The 16,134-nt window shown below is 41.5% G+C and overlaps 1 long non-coding RNA gene across 1 annotated transcript in view; it reads left to right on the forward strand.

The window, feature by feature from the left end:
• Positions 1-15,109, forward strand: part of LOC141568260 (uncharacterized) — a 62,590-nt gene extending 47,481 nt beyond the window's left edge. The window contains exon 5 of the long non-coding RNA XR_012491356.1: positions 10,519-15,109. This is a non-coding gene — a long non-coding RNA (uncharacterized LOC141568260). The remainder of the gene's footprint in view (positions 1-10,518) is intronic.
• The last annotated feature ends 1,025 nt before the right edge of the window (positions 15,110-16,134 follow it).

Raw genomic sequence — 16,134 nt, forward strand, 5'->3', positions numbered from 1 at the left:
TGCTTAAATGTTGCTCACCATCTAAGTAGAAGTTATTATAGTGTCGGAAACAGCCGCAAATGATAAAAACGAACAATGATTTCACCCCGACTCCACCAGTGACTAGCTGTACAAGTTTGGGCTGCTAACTTCATTTGCCATACCTCAGGTTCCTCATCTGTAAAATGGGGATAATAGCCAGAACTACCTCATCAAGTGACCATGTGGATTTGGGGCGTGAGCATCACGAAAGTGCTTAGACCCCAGACATTGCTCAACTGTTGAGTTCGATCCTCCAGGCAGAAGGGGCAGAGGTGGCAGGGAGAGAGCATGCCAGGGAGAGGAAACAACAAAGGTCCAGAGGCTTAAACCAAAGGGAAAGCCTAGGTCCATTCATTTAGAAAAGCGTGTGAGCTCAGAACCTCTCCTAAACTAAAGGGGGGTCAGAGTGGGTATCAGCCATCACACAGACCTTTTCAAAGGTCTCCTAGGGAGCAGTTTCTTCAGTTCACAGCACCATGACCCAAAGGCTGTGATTAAATACTATTATATTTGCTAGTGCTGCTTCAAATTAAATCTAGCCATTACTTACTACAACATCTCTTTCCGAATTTATTATTTCCTAGAAAAGCCTAAGCAGAAAGTTCAGAGAATTGGTAGGGCTGCCATGCTTACTGACCCTTTCTAGAAGCTCTTTCTCAAGTGATCTTACCTATATGGTATTTTTAAAGAAAACACCAGCATTTAAGAAATCAGGAAATGTTTTTTGTGGCACTTTATAAGTAATTTGTATATTGCACCAAAATCGGTGACGGTGACACAAAAATACCAGGCTAATTTTATTTATTATTATGACTATTACATTATTGATTTTGAAGAAATAGTCTAAACCTAGGTCAGGGTTTTCAATAAATATTTATGAGCAGCCTGCATCCACATTGTTCCACTTCTTTTACTTTGTAATTGTTCAAGTATTTTACTGAATTGAAAAATTTAAGAAATTTCAGAAACGAAATATCTTTTTCTCTTTCTCTCCATCCCCCTCCTCCATTCCGAAATGACAGAAACCAACCAGTAAGACACGGACATACACGTTTACCTTTCAGTACACGCGGTATTGAATGTGACGCAGCTCATGGAGGAGGAAGTGAGAGAGAAAGACAGTCAATTTCATAAGTCACCACGATCTCAAAAAATAAAAGTAAGAATTATGAAACAAATAGCACCCACTTATTGAGCTGTATTACACAGAGCAGACCCCACAATTCTCACCAGTGAGGTGACCCCACCTTACAGACAAGGAAACTGAGGGGCCTCAATGCTGATAAAATTGCCTGCTTCACACAGTCACTAAAAGATGAAATGAAGGCCTGAAAACAGGCCACACGCGCTTCAAAATCCAGGCTTTACCCACTGACTACGTCGCTGTCTCCGGGAGAAACTCCTAGAAAACCTAAGTGTTTTATGCCCGTGGAACAGCTCACTGGCTAAAAGCAATTTAATGAACAAGGAATCCCTTGAGTTTTCATTAGTCAGAGTCAAAATAAATTTGAAGGGAAATGTTTCCTAAGGCTGAGTAGGACACCCACCGACAAAGCTCCTACGTGGCCTGGGTGCCTACGCGCCGGGAGAGAGACCAGTGCTAGACCCGCACGGCGCCCGGTTCAGGCCTTTACTTAGCTGTGTGATGCCTTAGCCTCCCTGAGCCTCCTGTGTAGGGTGGAGATAACGCCCTTCCTGTTTATTCCGAGCTGTTGACACGATCAAATGAGCTTGAACATATATACGAAGGTAGAGTAGACATATGCAGACTATTAATTAAAAATGCAATAATTGCCATCCTTATGTTCTCTGAACTGATTAGAGGACTGGTCTGGGTCTATCACCTTGAGGCCAACAGAACTTGGGGGATGCACGGAGAGGGCCTGAGGAATTCTCTAGCGGTTATGGAGCTATATACCTCGGCCTTCTGAATTAACCCACGTCCCTTCTCAGACCTGCCTTCAGAACATCTCAGACACAAGGCATGAGGGGACTGTGCAGAGTGAAAGACTTCAGGCTCCAAAATCAAGACATTTCCTGAGAAGGAGATAGGAACCTGATTCAAGGACTCTAAGACCCCTTTAAAAACGAAAGGTAGCTGGAGGCTATCTCAGAACAGAAAACATCTGACCGTTTCCTGTCTAAACTAAGAAACAGTCTGAGTGACAAGGTTAGTGGTGGTTCTGTAAAAACAATACATTTCTAATACAGGACAAGAAAAAAATAGAGGAACTTACTGGAAAAACTAGTAGTCTTCCTTTAGAAAGATACTGATTTTGTGTTATCTAGTTCCCATGAGTCAAAAGTCCTTTTTCTTAATCATTTTTTAATGTTTATTAAATTTATTGGGGTGACATTGGTTAGTAAAATTATATAGGTTTAAAGTATACATTTCTATATATTGCATTGTATTGTATGGTCTCCACCCAGAGTCAAAAGTACTTTTAAACAAAGTGAATAGCTTTCTTCTTTTTTATAACTTTTAGAGTATATTCAGATTTGGCCAATGATTGAAAAATACAGCCAAACCTGTTCAAGATCTCTTTTTTCAATCATCAGAAGTGAATCACATGTAAACCTCACTTATTAAAAGGTTTTAATCTTGTCATGTTAGCAAGAAGGAAATTCTGCTTTTTCTTTAGGTTAACAATTACTTTTATGGGACAATGGCCTTACATGCTATCGCATTAATTTTGCAGTGAATTACACTGCAGGTAGGTGGAATTACATTGCTTGACCAAAGCGTCTAACCTGGCCAGACCCTTCTTTGATGAATAGTTTTTCATTTGCAGGGCCTTTCAGATACAAAAAAAAAAAAAAAAAAAATTTAAAAACTGTGTTCAGAGAGGGAGAGGAGAGAGAGAGAGAGTCCATATAATAGCATTTTGTTACATATCTTTACAACTTAATTCTGGCACCCTGGCCAAGTGTTTGTAGGGCATATACCAGAAGTATAGAGCTCACTTGATACTTGCTTTTAGCATTAGATTCCAAACAACAGACACTCCCTTCAGTGGGTGGGAAACTGTCATGACTCCTGAGCAGGACAGATGACCTGCTGCTGCCAACAGGAGCGAAACCATCGTTGGAGAGAGTATTTATCTGTAACTAAAGAAAGTAAATGATGCTGAATTTTCTATGTGCTTATCCAGAAATTATTGAGACTGTACTATGTGCCTGGCATGACAGCGCATGCTGGAGACACGAAGATTTCCCAGACGAGGGACAATCGTAATACAATGTGCTGCGAGCTTCCAGACGAGAGAACACAGGGGCTAGGAAACCAGTTAGCTATTGGCAACGAACCCAGCCTGCAGCGGCGTGTGGGCGAAGCTGGCGGGGTAGTGTTAGAGAAGAGGAAATGAAAATGAAGGGTTATGGGCCGAATACTTCTCTAAGTTTGAACTACTTATTTTTCCCTCTCTTTCCTGTTTCCTGCTCCTGTGTTATCCGTGCACAGCCGCTCAATGTAACCTATGTAAGTGTTTTGATGACTACTTTAGAACACCAAAAAATAAAATAAAATAAGGGTGCAAGGATATCCAGCTAAGCAACCACTGCTGGAAGACATGAACTTTCTATTCAAACATGTTTTACTATACTTTTGATAATTGGGTTTTGCTTTCTGACAGGTACAGGAAATGCTAGCTTGCTTTACGGTTTTCGTTCACTCGTGACACGCTAATAATTACATCCTAACACATCAACATTTTTGTTCCTAAATGTGAACTTCTCTCAGTGATCTTCAGGCCACTCTACCCTTTATCCTGACTTCAACTTTCTACAACATAAGAAAAAATATACATTTAATCGGAGCGACGGTGAGCTACCGTCATGCAGTCGCAGCTCTGCCACTTACTGGGGCTGTGGCCTTGGGCTTCAGGTTCCATATGTCATACACAATAAATGACAATACGTGCTAATAACAGTAGCAGCAGCAATAATAATGACAGCTGAGAGGAAACGATTCCACAATCCGCAGTAATATAAGCCCAGCTAAAAAGACTTGCCCCAGAGGAAGTTTTTATCCCAAATTTAATTTCTAGTTTTAAGAAAATCTCAGTTCAGAATCTACCTATTTGGTTGTAGAAACTGATTATTTTTGCAAAACATAAAACCTTAAAAATTCTCCATTTATCACCATAAAACTCAACTTGTAAATCAATCAATCTCATTTCATATAAGGAATTCCGTTTAGGCTGGTAGTTTAGGCTGGTTTATAATTGACTTCAAATTTGTGAGAGTTCGGGATGGGCTGGGACTCAGCCAATACATTAGCTTAGCCTCATTATGCAAATGACTGTACTTAGAATATGAGAAAGAGCAGGTTTCAGAGGGGCTGGCATCCAGATGTTTAAGGCAGCGTTGGCAAGGGGTAGACTGGCCGGGGGGAGGGGGCAGGGGAGGGGAGGTGCTAAACCCTAAGCAAAATTCTAGCAAATCACATACAACAATGCATTAAAAAGATGATACATCACAATCAAGTGGGGTTCACTCCAGGGGCACGAGGATGGTTCAACATACACAAATCAGCAATCAATGTGATACGCCACGTAAAATAGAGATAAAAATCATGATTCTATCAGTAGATGCAGAAAAAGCATTTGACAAGATACAACATCCATTTATGATTAAAACAGTTATTAAAATGGGTATGATAGGAAAATACCTTAACATAATAACAGCCATACATGACAAACCCTCAGCTAATATCGTAATTCATGGTGAAAAACTGAGGCCCTTTGCTCTACATTCAGGAACACGACAGGGCTGTCCCCTATCACCTCTGCTTTTCAACATAGTGTTGGAAGTCCTCGCCAGAGCAGTCAGGCAAGACAAAGAAATAAAAGTACTCCAAATTGGGAAGAAGTTAAATTATCACTTTTTGCAGATGACATGATTCTTTATATGTAAAACCCTAAAGACTCCACCAAAAAGCTATTAGAAACAATAAATGAATACAGTAAAGTTGCCAGCTACAAAATCAACATATAAAAATCCATTGCATTCAGGAGAAGAAATTAAAAGAAAAATTCCTTTTGCAATTGAAACAAAAAGAATAAAATACCTAGGAATAAACTTAAAGGATGTAAAGGACCTGTACACTGAAAACTATAAGACATTTTTTAAAAAGAAATTGAAGAAGACACAAAGAAATGGAAAGACATCCTGTGCTCATGGATTGGAAGAATCAACATAGTTAAAATGTCCATATCACCCAAAGCAATATACAGATTTACTGCTATCCCATCAATATCCCAATGGCATTTTTTAAAAGAAATAGAACAAAAAAATCATCAGATTTGTATGGAAGCACATGAGACCCCGAATAGCCAAAGCAATCCTAAGAAAAAAGAAAAATGCTGGAGGTATCACACAATCTGACTTTAGCTTGTACTATAGGCCAACAATAATCAAAACAGCATGGTATTGGCAGAAAAACAGACACACAGACCAATGGAATAGAATTGAGAACCCAGAAATAAACCCACATAAATATGGGCAGATAATTTTCAACAAAGGAGCCAAAAACATACAATGTGGAAAAGAAAGCCTCTTCAATAAATGGTGCTGGGAAAATTGGAAAGCCACATGCAAAAGAATAAAACTAGACTGCTATCTGTCACCATGTACCAAAATTAACTCAAAATGAATCAAAGACCTAAATATAAGACCGAAAGCTGCATAGAAGAAAGCATAGGACTAAACTTATGGACCTTGGGTTCAAAGATAATTTTATGAATTTGACTTCAAAGACAAGAGAAGTAAAAACTGAAATAAATGAATGGGACTATATCAAACTGAAAAGCTTCTGCACAGCAAAAGAAACCATCAATAAAACAAAGAGGCAACCAACCGAATGGGAGAAGATATTTGCAAACAACACCTCCAATAAGGGGCTAATATCCAAAATGTATAAAGAACTCACACAATTCAACAACAAAAAGGCAAACAATCCAATTTAAAAATGGGCAGAGGACATGAACAGAAACTTCTCCCAGAAAGACATACAAATGGCCAACAGATACATGAAAAAATGTTCCACTTCACTAGCTACTAGGGAAATGCAAATCAAAACTACAATGAGATATCACCTCACACCTATTAGAATGCCTATCATCAACAAGACAAGTAATGGCAAGTGTTAGAGGAGAAAAAGGAACCCTTATACAGTTGGTGGGAATTTAAATTGGTACAGCCACTATGGAAAATAGTATGGAGGTTCCTCAAAACATTAAGAATAGAATTACCATATGACCCAGCAATCCCTCTCCTGCGTATCTACCCAAAAAAATCTAAAAACATTTATCCATAAAGATATATGTTCTCCGATGTTTGTTGCAGCATTATTCATGGTGGTCAAGACATGGAAACAACCAAAATGACCTTTGATAGATGAATGGATAAAGAAGATTTGGTCTATATATGCAATGGAATACTATTCTGCCATAAGAAAAGATGAAACTGCCATTTGCGACAACATGGATGGATCTTGAGATTATTAATGGTAAATGAAATAAGTCAGACAGGAAAAGTCGAGACCTATATGACTTCACTCATCTGTGAGATATAAAACTGAAGGCAACAAAGGAACAAGACAAGCAAATAAAGAAACAAGAACTCATAGACACAGACAATAGTTTAGTGGTTACCAGAGGGTAAGGGGGGGATGGTAGAAGAGGGTAAAGGGGGTTAAAAATATGGGTATGGAAGGACAACAGACTCTGGGGTGATGAGCTCAGATAGGATACCAACAAAAAATGTATATTCATTTTAAGAAAGGAAAACTGCATTAAAATTGTAATACTCAATATATACTGATAATAAAAGATGAATACAAGTCACGTTTGACTTCTGCAATTACAAGAGGTACTCAAAGTGGTTCCCATCAGCGTCCAGACACTTCTGACGTTGGCGAGCTACTGCTTGAGCAACGTTGACCCAAGTGTCCACTTGTATACATTTTTTTTGCACCCCCAGTGTAATGTAATATATAGATGATGTATTATACAATTGTACACTTGAAATCTATGTAGTTTTGGTGACTATTATCACTCCCAATAAATTTGAAGGAAAAAAAATAGAGATATGAAACAAATGAAGGCCTTTATGGAAACTCTTCATTATTTTACTTCAATAAAAGCTCTGCAGACAGTATTTTTTATATTTTTGAAAAATAAAAAAAGACAGTTTTGGCATGGGTAGACTGGCAGGTGGGGAGAGGGGCAGGAAAGAGGAGAGGTGCTACAGAGTTTGAGCCCCTATTCCAAGCAAACCTGCCTTAAAATTCATTGACCCTTATCAATAACTGCAGAATTTCAAAAATTTAAATGATTCTTTGGCACTCTGCTGCATCAATTCCACATCTGTCTATTGCCAGGTATTCCATTAAGAATCAAATCTAAGATTCTACTGCTTCTGCCAATGATCGTCTCGTGCCTCTTACCCACTTTCGTCCTGTCTGTGCTATCACTCTGCCTTTATATGTGCAGCTGGCTGCAACGCTGCACGGGTGAGTCTCCTTCCCCTTGCTCAGTCTGTCCACTGCACCACCACCCTTGGCTGCTACGTTCCTCTTCCTGATTGTTCTGAATGACACCATCAACTGAGCTTTGGCCATTGTGGCAGGGGTGCGTGTTTGGGGATTTGGCATCTCCCTGGCCAATGAGGAAATGAGAAAGGAAAGGAAGGGACGTTTCAGAATGTTAATGCAATAATGCAAACATTCAGTTCCTCCTAAAGCTTAAACCAACAATAGACAGAAATGCTCCACAGAAAGCTGTGTTTCAGTCTGTAGCTGCATGCTTTTATTGGCAGTCATTATACACACTCACGGTCCTTTTATCTTTGATCATTCTTTTTTACTGCATTACTAGATTACATTATTAACACTCCACTAATACCTGCAGCCTAATTATTGGATGCAATTTTCTATGTAAGATCATTCTCAACTTTTAAAGCCTGCTTCTCTTTGCTCAATAGCAGGAATTTTTCTTCTACACCTGGTACTTTCCTGGGATATGATCCACATTTATTAAATATGTGCTGTTAAAGTGCTTTTGTGCAGGTTTTTTTTTTTTTTTCCAAAGGTCTAAGATGTTACTTTTATAAGTTTGGGTCTATACAAATTGGAGACAAGACTATGTTGGTAGAAAGCCCAAAGTTTTCTAAATGTAGATGAGCACAGATTAAGAAAGCAGTAATTAATTTCCTTTGACCTTGAACTGAAATTCCTTTCTAAAGCTGTCATAAAGAGAAAGAGGCCAGAGAGGAGAAGTGAGACTGTGTAACAATGCAATTAAACCCTTGTAATGAGGTCGGGCCTTGGACTTGTTGCAAATAATATCATTATAGCGAGGAGGAAGCCCTATATGGATGGTCGGAATTTTTTTTTTTTTAATTCATGCTCTTTTTGTTTAACTCTTTACCACCATATATGTACTTCTTTATCAGGGAATTTGAAATAAAGAAACATAAATTACACTTTTTTTTTTTGAAGGGCCATTCAGTTAGCTCAGAAAAGCGACCTTTTGTTTGCAGAGCATAAGATTAGCAGAAAGAGCTCAGGATTAAGAGTCGAGGCAGTTAACGTGTCTCTTGCATGATGGCTCTTAATTTACAGGTGTCCCCATGCACTAGATCACAGGGCTCTGGGCTTGAGTGTCCTGCTAACTCGCTGTGTGACCTGGGGCAGACTCTGAATATCTCTGGCCCTCAGCTCTCTCCCTTCATCAAGTGGAAAGCATACGAGTTACAGTATAGCTTGTAATTCATGGGATAAATTTGATCTAAGTCGTCCTATGATGTGTCAGACCTGTTCTCTCTGCAAATATTTATATCTATTCGAGGCCAACCGTATCTACCTAAGACTTCTAGTCAGTCTCTTAGGCAGCATGCCTATTGCTGGGGTCAAAACTGTGGATTCTAACGTCAAACAGCCTTGGTTCAAATCCTTTGTCAGTGCGCAGTGGGAACTAGGCGAGTTACTCAATCTTTCTCTGCTTGTTTCCTGATCCATAAAATGGGCACATTAACAGCATTGACTTGACAGGGTTGGCACGAAGAGTCAATGAATTAATGGATGAAAGTGCTTTCAAGAGAGTAGGGGCACCTACGTGGGTATTAACGCATTATTATTTATCTAAATAGTTCCATCCTTAAAGAACTGAAGAGTGACCCATTTCACTGAATTCCTAGCGAAAAATCCTTCTGTTCTTGGAGTTCAGACACTTGAAAAATACACCTTCAGGTGAGAAATAAAAATGCTTTGATCTCTACAAACGCCTCCCTTGGCTATAAAAACAGAGTAGTAAACATTTACAGTTACATATGACCTTAGCTAGAAAAAGGAAAATGAATGATTAGAATGATTTTAGTGACGCTCTATAAGTGACTAAGCATTATGGAACACAGGCAACAGGAAATATAAATGAATAAACAGTAATAAACATAACGTCATGCCTTCCAATAAAACGTTCTCTCATTGCTTACCACATATCCAATTAGTTTTCCATATTCCTAGACATCTGTATTTATAAGGACTCATGAAGGACGTAAGGGAGTTTATAAACAAAACAAAATCCTGAACATTTTTAGAAAAGTATAAAAGTATTTAAAGCAAACAGACATACCCCAAGCACCTAAGGTGATCTGAGTAGTCTGGTAGAATATGAAAGTGACCTCAGAGCTTCCCGGAGGCCATGTAGTGGAAAGAAATCTTAGGCTGCAAGTTCTCATGTCTGATGAAAAGAAACATGGAAGTCCCTCCATTTTATCAGTTGTTTATTTGAAAGTGTTTATTGCGTGTCACCATACACTCCACAATGTGCTGGGTGCCAGGGATACGAAGAAGAAAGTCTAGTTTGCACCTGCGAGGAGCTTGCAGTCTGCAAGCAAACACATTCCTGACTCTGAACTCCAGCATGAATTGCTTATGGGGCTATTAGAAGACATTGGGTAGAATCATCAGTTTTCCGGATGACATAAACTTTATTAAAATGTTGACTAGTTTTGACTGCCCCTCTCTAGCACAGTTTTCCTAACAGTGTCTTAACACCACCAAAACCATTCAACAATAAGCCCAGATAATGCATGAATCAATCAGGGTCCAACCAGAAGAGACACTCTGATGATTTAAAACCAAATAATACAGGAGATTGGTTCACAGGCTATGGAAGGGCCTAGAAACGCAACCAGGAATGGTGAAGCAGTGCTGGCATTAGCACAAACAGGGAGTCATTGTTGCCCTAGGGCTGGGCAGACAGAGGGAGAAAGGGGTCACTCAGGAAGAGCTGGCATTCCAGAAGAATCCCAGCCACTCTGGGGCTTTATAGAACAGAAACCCCACTAAGATGAGTTTCCTGTGTACTAAGAACTGCCAAGGTAGGCCATTCCAAGGCTGCTATGGCAGTTCTATAACGCCTCCAGACCCAAGCACCTTCTTTATTTCCACTCAGCAATCTTTTACATGTCGCTCTCATCTTTGTGTGTTTGTAGGACGGCTACTGCACCATCTGAGCTGAGGCGCAATCCCAATCAAGGCAGAAAGAAGGGGAAGGATCAAAGCAAAAAGCCGACGGCGTCTGTCCCTTGCTGACTGAGCAATAACAACTTTCACGGGAACACCCCCAACAGACCTCAGCTCGTATCTTCTCAGGCAAAGCACACATGGCCTCTCCCAGCCGGCTGCAAAGGAGACTGAGAAATGCAAAAGCGGGCAATCCTGCAACGGGGTGTATTATAAGGAGACAACCAATGACATAAACCATACCTTTAAAATGGAATCATTAGTAAAAGGGTCCCTTGAAGAGTGTGAGGAGAGAAAGAGGCCGTGATGCTTGTTTGGCCTCATTGTGCAGAAGATGGAGACAGTGTGAAATAAGCGGAGATGTGGGGCTCGGGGTTAAGGGGTCAAAGGCTCAAATTGCCAGCAGGCCTCTGTCCCCACACCTGTAAACTGGACCTTACGAGAACCCCTGTATAACACAGCTGTGGTGAAGAGGACATGAGAAGACTCAGGTGACAACTTTTTAAGCACACTAATTCCTTTTCTTCCCCAAGGTAGAGCCCACCTGCTTCCAAGTTACATAATTTTGCCAATATATACCGTGTTTTCCCAAAAATAAGACCTAGCAGGACCATCGGCTCTAATATGTCTTTTGGAGCAAAACTTAATATAAGACCCAGTCTTATTTTACTATAATATAAAACCAGGTCTTTAATATAATATAAAATATAATATAATGCCGGGTCTTATATTACTGTTTGCTCCAAAAGACACATTACAGCTGATTGTCTAGGTCTTATTTTCGGGGAAACACTGTATTATAAATCCCAAAGGAGACCCTTGTACCCTCAAATCCACCCAGAAGGCAAATGTCAAGTCCAAAGTCACCCTAGCTTTGCAACCATCACTGTTTCGTGGTCCTGAACCCCAGGACTTAGAGGGAGCCCCAAAGTAGAAAACCCTAGACCTCAGATGGCTTAACTAAAACTGGAGTGAGGCCTGCCTTGGACCTTGGGCCTTATACCGGATTTCTGCAGCAGTAGCACTTTATGTATTTATTTATGTTAATTTTCCAAAGTGAAGGAGGCTTTGCTTCATCGAGGCCCAGCCAGCGTCCCCCGCATAGACTGGCTATGACGACTGAGTCATGTCCCCATTCAAGACAAGAGATTCCAAAAATAAGAGTCATCAGAAATCAGCTGTGGGGCAAAACTGAGCTGATGCTTCCAGAAGCCAGCTAACCTAAACTGGAAAAGGAAATGAAGTCTCCCCAGCAGCTGGCTTGGGGTGAAGACAGAAATGATCATAGCGAGGAGAGAACTCTGCTTCCGCGCTCGGACATTTGCTAGTGTGAGCACGAAAAAATAGGAGGTGGTAAGATCCCCTGCGAAGCTCCCAAATCCTGATAAAATGTAGTCCTCTCTCCTCTCACCACCGCTACAGAACAGCTCCCACCTGGAAGAGAAACACTGGACAACTCGCTGTGCAGTTCGCATTTCCGGGAGCAGACAGCCAATGGTGGGACCTCCATGGACTCCTGTCCTTTTTGGACTGAAAGGCAAGGTGCCATCACCCCGAAGGCGTTTACTACTGAACTCTTCTCTGGGCGGTTTCCTTTACATTGTGGACGCCCAGACACCTCCTTAGCTCTCTTCAGTTGACCCCTTGTTGTCAAACGAGTGATGGAGGCTAAACACCATAATTAGTATTCGGGGAAGTAATGAATGGCACGGAAATGTACATGGACAAAGAAAGCACCTTCTATTTTGTAAGATAATTAGCCAGCCTAATAATTATTTCCATGGCTCTCGCTGATTGATTGAGAAAGGGCAAGCAGAAGCTGAAAATTGTCTTTCAGATCTAAATGCAAGTAGCAGAGCCCCAAAACAAGGTCGCCCTGTGAGTGGAAATGGCAGTGGGCTCGTTCTGTCTTGACGTGGGGAGGCTGGTTCACGTGCATTTATTTGCTTAAGTGTAGGGCCAAGGTAGGGCCCGCCTACTTCAAGTCACAATTTTCAGAGTCAATATATATTGTAAATCCCAACAAGTGGTCGTGACGTGGGCCTGGGGGGTCAGTTTGGGGCTTGCACTGATAGCGTGGCTTGCGGGAAGCTTCCCAGGCCCATTGCAGTGACCGTGTTCTCCAAAAGCCTTTCCCATCATCTCCAGGTGCGGTCATTCCAGCTCTTTCCCAACTCCATACTCTCTTTTTCCTGCTGGTGTTATGACTCCACGACGCGCCCCCATGATACAGGCGTTATGTCATAGCACAGCCCCCATTTACTGAGCACCCACGCGGTACCTAGAGAAGAGAAAACAAGATTGACATGCTCTGTGCTCTCAGGAAGCTTACAGTCTATTGGGGAAAGCAGACCAAAAAACAAACAACAACAAAAAGGAAACAAATAAATAATTACCAACCAGCTCCAGCTGGTATAAAATGCAGTGTTCTGACAGATATCAATAATAACTAATAAACATTCATGAAGACACAATTAACAAAGCCATCTTTTCATACAGAATATTTAATAAAACCAGTGCTCAGATGCCGAAAGGCTAGCTGGTGACATCCCGTCAGCCCCATGGAACTGGATGGCATCTCCAGGTCGGGCGTGATTCACCCGTGGGTTTCCTGTGTCTTTGCCTCTATTCAGCTATGAGCAGCTCTCGTAGGGCAGGAGGCCTCCAACAGCGGCTTGGGTGAAAGCGCCCCAGCAGGAGAGCAGTCAGTGTGTTCTTTGATGGCTTTGATTCTTGCCCCCATATCTTACAGTGCTCTGGGCTGTACGTCGTGTTTCCTGTGTTGCTTCTCCATGTTGCTTTCACCTTGTTCATCACTCACATCCGTACTTTTCACTTCATATTCCAACATTGCTTTCCTCCCCCTCTCATTTCCAATTGGTTTTCTTTATTTTTGTTTGTTTGTTTGTTTTTTCAATATTCTCTATCCAGTTTCAGCTAGGAATTTCACTTCCATCTCAGGTCTGTTTGAGCTCCTAACGTTTCATTAGCATTTCCTCTCTGGATTGTGCGAGTTCTCTCATGTGATTCGGGCATTGTTAGATGACATCTCAAAACTTTTAAAACTCTAAGTTAATAAGGGCTTGCAATGCATAAAATTCTTCAATTAAGAAAATTAACTCATAAATGCATGAAAATAGTAATGCATCGCAATAGGTACAAAACAGATGATACTCTTCAGTGTAACCCTAAGTTAAATTTTAGAACACAAATAAATAAATGTTCTTACAGGCAAATAATTTACGTGAATAGTCCCTGCCTCCTCGCCTGTCTCAGACTTAATGCCAACATTTAGAAATTAGCATAACTGGTTTCTCCTGGTCATTAGATGCTTTGCATTCATTGGCTGGGCCGTGATTCTCAACTCTGGCAGCACGTAACAGTCACGTCATTTCAAGCACAGCCATCATTTCCTCACCCCAGAGAAATCAAATAAGAATATCTATGCATGGGTCTCCGGCAACGGTATTTTAGAAAAGTTCCCCAGGTGATCTTCATGTGCAAGAAGGGATGAAAACTACAACACACACACACCAAATAAACAAAAAAACCATGCCCAGCTACATCTCGGAGAAGCACATAGAGGTGTTTTGAATAGATGGCATATGAGAAGGGCTAGGAAGAAAACAGAAACAATAATGAGATGGGCTCTCAGAGGTGCCTTAATCATGATTTTTTTCTTTTCTGTATTTTGTAAGGCTTTGACTGTTGGGGAGACCAAAGCCCACCTCTCTCAACTATCGCCCTTCCCCAGCGCTCACACTCCCGGCCACTGCCCGGCCACCATGACTGCCCCGGCACCAGATCCCAGACGACTAGAGGAAACCACTACGCCCCAGAGTCCACTGGAATCATTCAAACCAGCCAGAGCTAAGCCCGATCAGCCTGCCGTGCCCACCTTTTTCCCTTCACTCCTCTGCCTCCTGACCAGCCCTGGTGCTTCTCTAGGTGGCCCTGTGTGTCCTGGCATACCTCCTGTTTCTCGGAATGTGTGAAGACAGACTTCTTCCTTCACGACAGTCATTCTTGCATTTGCGTGTCTGATAAAAATACCTGCTAAAAACAAATCCTGGATACCCTTTAACGCCTTACAGAAGGCTTCTCAGAAAAGGGGATGTTTATGCTGACACCTAAAGACTGAAAAGGAGATGGCTTTGAAAGAGAAATTAAAGTGGCATGGTTGTTCTTTCTCTTTTCTTAAGTTGTTGAATCTAGTAGGAGAGACAGATAAACAAATCTAATTTCAGGGGAAGGTGAGGCCTAATTCTTTGATTAGAATGTATGAGCTTCAAAAGTTCTTTTGGGAACATTGGGGCATTAGTATGCAAAGTCTGTTTTCACACAGCCTTATACTATTATAATATGTTATATTGTTCTGATATTCCAAACCCGTGTTCATTTGGCTTACTTACTGGGTTAAAATGTCCCAGCACAATTCTCATTCTCCCTGTATTTTACAGGTTTTGTTTCTTTTTTTTCTCTCAATACAATGTCATCCATATATGAAATTCATATTATTATATCTTCATTGTGGTTTTCGCTATTGTCATGGCCTCCTTTTCTCTCCCTCTACATCTCCAGGTTTGTACTTTGGTATTAAAATTATAAGCCTTTGTTTTTATTCCTTTTGTGCTTTTCCAGATGTAGTTTTGCCTTTTTATTTTTAAGACAGTTGATTTCGTTATTAATCTAATCTGAGCGCCTCTTTTGTAGAAGAAATTACAATCTCTTTGCAAGTGAGTGTTAGAACTGATATTTGGTCTTATTTCTATCAGGAGACATGGCTCACCTGTCCCTTGGAATAGCCTTTATCTTTATCTTCCGCAAACTCTCAGGATGAAATCGCAGGCCTTTCCTCCAGGTTGGATAATAACTGGAACCAACCCTCCTTCTGTGAGGCCCTTGGCCATTTCTTGAGGCTTTCCTTCCTTCCCTCCTTCCTTCCTTCCTTCCTCCCTTCCTTCCTTCCCTCCTTCCTTCCTTCCTCTCTTCCTCCCTCCCTTCCTTCCTTCCCTCCTCCCTCCCTCCCTCCTTCCTTCCTTCCTCTGCTGCTCTGACTGGGGGTGCCCATCCCTCCCTTACCACCCAGACCTGCCAGCTCCCTTTCCCACACTCTTCCCTTCATCCTTCCCTCTTCCCCATCACTCTTCCTCCAAACTGCTCTTGGAAACAAGGGAATTCTCACGGATGGGTCCATTACTTCCATCCCCACTTAAACTTCCTAGGTAACAGGTAGTTGACTAAGTGGAATATGTCAGGTGGTGTAAGACAGATGTTTTTCAGTCAAAGGTCTTTGCTGCCGGAGAAGGGGGAAGCTGGTACCCACCTTCTTGGGGGGCTCAAAAACTCCTATAGACTTTAGAAAAATCTCACGCTACAGCCCCGCCCCCCATTTCTCGCCCTGAAGAGTGCCCCCCAAATGCTTTCCCTGAAACATCGGGCCTGTTCTGCTCGTAAAGAAGGTGGAGGGAACTCCACATCCCTTACTCATGTAATATCTTCATGCTTCCTGATCGACAGTGCGGCCACCAGCCTCCTCCCAGGGGTCGAGTTCAAGGAAATACCTGCCCATTAGCACCCGGCCT

Source organism: Rhinolophus sinicus, linkage group LG13 (genome assembly GCF_036562045.2).
Source record: "Rhinolophus sinicus isolate RSC01 linkage group LG13, ASM3656204v1, whole genome shotgun sequence".
Lineage (NCBI taxonomy): Eukaryota > Metazoa > Chordata > Mammalia > Chiroptera > Rhinolophidae > Rhinolophus > Rhinolophus sinicus.